General features: G+C 40.0%; 1 non-coding gene across 1 annotated transcript; it reads left to right on the top strand.

The window, feature by feature from the left end:
• Nucleotides 1–3,411: 3,411 nt before the first annotated feature.
• On the top strand, nt 3,412–3,483 carry trnaq-uug (transfer RNA glutamine (anticodon UUG)). The gene has a single exon. It is a non-coding gene; the product is annotated as a tRNA-Gln (tRNA).
• The last annotated feature ends 2,019 nt before the right edge of the window (nt 3,484–5,502 follow it).

Here is a 5,502-nt window from a genome sequence, read left to right as displayed (position 1 = left end):
TATTGATTAGTACCCCTTAGATTATAACACCTATCTCTAATTTCAAAAAGCTTCTGGATATTTTGGCAAAGGAGATTATTATGTGCTTTATACATTAATTGGGCGATTTTGAAGTCAACCAGGTCATAGCATTTTATTGTGTTTGATTTGATGAATAGTGGATTTGTGGATTCTATATATTTAGACCTATTGATTATTCTGATTGCTTTATTTTTGTAGTTTTAAGACAGGGAGTGTGTTTGTTTTACAGGGTAAAAATTGAGAGAGCAGACATAAGCGATCAGTGTGTCTGACGTGTCAATAAAATAGGCCGAGTGATGCTTTCATAAGTGTTAAAAAAAACTATGAAATTGAAAAATATTTCCATAAATATCTTTGGGTCGTGAGCGTGCTGGAGCCTTCTTCGGGGAGGAGGAGGGGTACACCTTGGACTGGTTGCCAGCCAATCGCAGGACACACATCCGTGCTCACAATCACACCAATTTTGAATGTTCCATGCATGTTTTTGGAATGGGGAGGAAACTGGAGTACCCAGAGAAAACCCACACAGGCACGAGGAGAACAGGCAAATCCAACACAGGAAGACCAGAGCCAGAATCGAACCCTGCACCTCTGCACTGTGAGGCCAATGTGCTAACCAGTCGACCACCTGCTGTCCAATCATGAATTAACTGTGGGTCATCACTTTTTTTTTTTTTTTTGAAAGGCTGAGCTCATTTCTATTGACCACACGCCTGATTACCTCCAGACCTGCTCAATCAAGAAATTACTTCCGGTCTTTTCACTCAGCCCTCGACTCTGCATTTTTTTTTTTAATGTTCTATGGTGTTTACTGTTTTTATTTTATTGGTTTGTTGTTTTGATTTTTTTTTTTTGTATGTCTGACATTTACTCCACATAGACTTGTTTAGCACTTTCTGTTCAGCTATGTTTATTTTTAAGTGCTCTATAAATAAAGTTGAGTTGAGTTGCGTCGCGGATGTCACTTGAAAAAGCTGAGCAAGATATTCAAATTAATACATAAAAATAGATAAAAACGGATTTATCACTTGTTTATTGTTTGCAGTGGTATTGAGGTGAGAACTGTTTCTCGTACGTTCCCTGTAAAGAGATTATTCTCTGTATTGGTCCATGCCATAGTTATTGCAAATCCTAACCTCTCCCACTCTGTATTTCTGGCATAGTAACAGTCTGTGCATCTGACTGTATCGTATTCCAATTATATCCCAGTCTGAACCTGTCAAATGTGCGTGCGTGAGTGGTCTTTAACAGGTCAAAGGGAGCTTGGGGTCAAGTAGGAGGCGTATTCTCACATGTTAGGGATTGTGAGGACAGGGTTGCGTGTATATATGCATGTGCATGCGTGTGTGTGTGTGTGTGTGTGTGTGTGTGTGTGTGTGTGTGTGTGTTCCCATTCAGCTGTTGCGAAAGGCTAAGCTGGGAGGACACCAGGTCTCCGTATCCTCGTACCACCTCACTGTTATGTATGGACAGAGTGTGCCACTTCAATGTAATTGTAATGCTCAATTTTGATGAAAAAAAAAAACGTCAACAGTCACAATCAAAAAGCATGATAGATAGATACTCGTGCTAACGTGAGTAAAAATCATCAGTCCAGTAAAATATTTGCAAACTTTGTTGTACCCTGTTAGTAGCCTTAAAATGTCATACTTACATGCAATATTTATATTTAAAATCACAGTATTTGATTTTAAAAACATTTTGAGGCCATCAATAATGAATGTTCGGATGGTCTTTTAATTAACAGACACATTTTAAATGTATGGAGTTTGAAGAACAATTATAAACAAGGGTGAAAGAGTGTTAAAAATGATCCTTCCTAGCATTAATACATGTCTTGATTAAACACTGCAGTTGCTGGCGTAAAATAAACTGAATTAATGTGGCCGTGGGTGGGGGAAGGCGGCCACAGTTGGCCACCCTGTAGCGCCGCCCCTGATTAAAGTGACTCTTGGGTTCCCTTTTTACCAGAAAAAATGCGCTGTTTGGTTACCTGTAAGGGTGCATGGTGTTCGACACGTTAGGACAATGGCCTCACAATGCAGAGATGCAGGGTTCGATCCCGGTTCCGGCCTTCCTGTGTGGAGTTTGCATGTTCTTCCAGTGCCTGCGTGGGTTTTCTCCGGGTACTCCGGTTTCCTACCACATTCCAAATACATGCGTGGCAGGCTGATTGAACGCTCTAAATTGTCCCTAGGTGTGAGTGTGAGCGCGGATAGTTGTCCGTCTCGATGTGCCCTGCGGTGAGCTGGAAGCCGATTCAGGGTGTCCCCGGCCTACTGCCCGAAGACACCTTGAATCGGTTCCAGCATGCCACACCACCCTTGTGAGGCTAAAGCGGATCAGAAAATGGATGGATGGATGAATGATGGAGATCTAAAAAAAAAAACAAAAAAAACCCCTAAACGTTTAAGTTTGTCGTTGTATTTTGGAAAACGTTCAGTGTACTGTATATGAATACTTTTCAAGGCACTGGGACTGTTGTGTAAATCCCATCGTTGAAAAATACAGTTTTTTGTGCTTTCTTTAAGTTTGTGGAAATGTACTCTAAAAAGTGTACAGTGGTTATTTGCTGCCCCCACGAGGTAAAACCTCCAATCGCATCACAGTCAGGGTCGGGGGGGAGCTTAGACTTTAAAAGTTATGATTTTCAGGATATGGTGGATCAAAAGGCCGCTGATGGTGTGGTGATAAACTTGCCGAACTTGGAATCGGTTCCCACTCAGTGAAGGTGTGCATATCGGTGTGACGGGTTGTTTATTTATATATGTGCCCTGCGACTGACTGGCTACCGGTTCAGGTTGTAGCACGCCTTCCGCCCGAGGGATAGGCTCCAGATACTCCTCAGGATAAGCAGTGTTGAAAATTAGGCTCCAGATACTCCTCAGGATAAGCAGTGTTAAAATTTGATGGGGGATCATAGCGACGGAACCTGAAATGTAATTCAGAGCCATCGAAAACCTGAAGTGGAAGTAGACTCATGAGAGGGATCACAATTGTTCATTGCGCGAACTCAAAATCTCGTTTTATGTTTTAATTGTTCTAAGTGGGGCTTAAAACGTGTGTGATCTGTTATATGGGTCGCATTTAAAGAGTAAATGAGACGTTAGTTATTTGAATTCCGTGGGTATTTGAAGAGAAATCAGGCGGAAGTGACGCATTATTGGTAGAGAATGAGGAAAAGAGCTGGGGCGCCGTTGCGTGGTATAAATCGTGTTCGTCACATTTCAGATGATGACGTGACTAATGCGCTCAGCCTTGGTAATGAGCGAAAAGCTAACGAGCTTGGGATATTTATTCGGCCGTTGATGTGTTCTACAATTACGTTAGTGCGATCGAAAGGTCCACACTATATATAAACATATCTTTCTTGTGGAGGAGGCATCCACTGGTCCCATGGTGTAATGGTTAGCACTCTGGACTTTGAATCCAGCGATCCGAGTTCAAATCTCGGTGGGACCTCGTCCTTTTCTTTCCCCCTCCCCTAACATTTCTACCTCTGCTTATCACTCGCAGACGATATTTATAAAAAGAATAAGAAGATTCGCATGAGATAAAGTTGGTCCCAACATACATAGGAAGTGTCGAGTTTTTTTTTAAAAAATTAACTGGTCCAAAAAAATAAAATATATTTTCTTTTACCAATGCTAGCAGCGTACAGTACAGGCCTGACAATTAAATGGTATTCCACTACATCAGGGGTGCGCAAACCTTTCGTTTGAGGGTCGACTACAGAAAAATGGAAGGATGAAATTGCCACTCAAATTCTTCAACATTTTGAAACATGCTAAAGTCAATCAAGAAAGCAATGATGTATTGTACTACTTATGTATATTATTGTATTGCGGTGTTGTGATAACGTGGTCTGTGACGTGGATGACGGCTCAATTTCCCAGTCAACATTGGGCCATGAGTAACCCGCGTTTCCATAAAAGCCGTACTTACAAAAATTGCACCATGTGATACGATGTGCTACCATATGTCAAAGATCTTTACCACCAAAAATGGTTTTGAGTTTCAAGAGGCAGGAACAATATCTGCTCAATTCAGAACAATACATTTAATATTATAATATACAAGGTGTCGGGAAAGTTGCTGTCCATTTTATAGTTTTATTCACAAACAAATTGCAAGATTGAAAACAGGGGATACATATGTGTTCCATTTTAAGCAGTTCAGTCAGTGTAAATTACAATCGTGAGTTCCAATCATAAATATATGAAGATGTATTGTTCTTAGTTTGTGGCTGCATGACTGCATTATACTGCCTCCCGGTGGCCAAGACCACCACCAGAAGGAGCAGCACAATGGATTGGATTGCAGCATTTAATATGGATGCACAAACTGTTTCCTGCTTTACATTCTATAAAGTATCCAGTACAATATCATCGAGTGCTATTTTTGCTTCTTAAAAAAAATGTATGATTTTTTGTGGGAGTAATGTTCATCCATTTCAATGTGGAAAGGTGATCTGAGACAAGTGTTTTGACTTATGAGACTAGATATTGAACTAATTAAATGTGTCTCTCAGGGTATCACTGTTTTTAGATTTCAATTATGGGCAGCAGGGTGGAGTAGTGGTTAGCATGTCTGCTTCGCAGTTGAAAGGTTCTTGCTTCCTGGTACTCCGGTTATTAGCTTGTTAAGTTAACTTAAGTCTGTAAATTTGCCAGAAGTGTGAATGTGAGTGTAAATGGTGTTATATGTGCCCTACAACCAAGCCAGGTCATATCCCACCCTCTTGCCCAAAATCAGCTGGGAGAGGCTACAGCTAAACAGCTTGAAAAGAAAATCTTTGTTTAAAAACATATCATAATAAAACAAAATTCGAAAACTGTTTCATGTGTCATAGGGTGTTGTGTGTTTAGAATCTTGAAGGAGGAAAACCTGAATTGAATTTTCATTCATTTATTCTTTTTTTTTTTTTTTTTTTAACAAAATGTACTAAACATGAAATACTTTGAATACTTTCTGGATGCCCTGTAAAAATGTATATACTGTATACTTCTCGGCTCCTCCACTTTCGAGCCTACAACTAATAGAGCCCTGGCAGTCCCTACAGTTGTTGACTGAGGACTCTATATGAGGAAATAAGCAATAAATCAAAGGTTTAACTCTACAGTCATGTACTATGTACATGAAGTGACTATAAGGTCTCGAAAATGATACAAATGATGTATTTGACAGTGTACACGTGCATAAATTGAAGCTGTTATCTCAAAATGTGTGAAAAACATGCTTGTTTTGTAAGTGCTCTTATAATATGTGGGACCAGGGGCGCAGATGGGATTTTGGAACTGGGGAAGGGACAGGGAAGCAATGTTTTTGATTTGATTGATTTTTTTGTTTATTCATTTTACCCTTATTTCTGAACACTAAAATAGGCACTGCACGGCTACTTGTTTGTTCGCAGCTCACCCTGTTTAAAAAAAAAAAAGAGATATTGCCTAAAAGAAAAAGAAAGATGGAGTTATTTCCATG

This window comes from Hippocampus guttulatus, chromosome 1 (assembly GCF_054856545.1).
Source record: "Hippocampus guttulatus isolate MCC_2025c chromosome 1, RoL_Hgut_1.0, whole genome shotgun sequence".
Classification (NCBI taxonomy): Eukaryota; Metazoa; Chordata; class Actinopteri; order Syngnathiformes; family Syngnathidae; genus Hippocampus; species Hippocampus guttulatus.
This window is presented reverse-complemented; position numbering and strand designations above follow the sequence as displayed.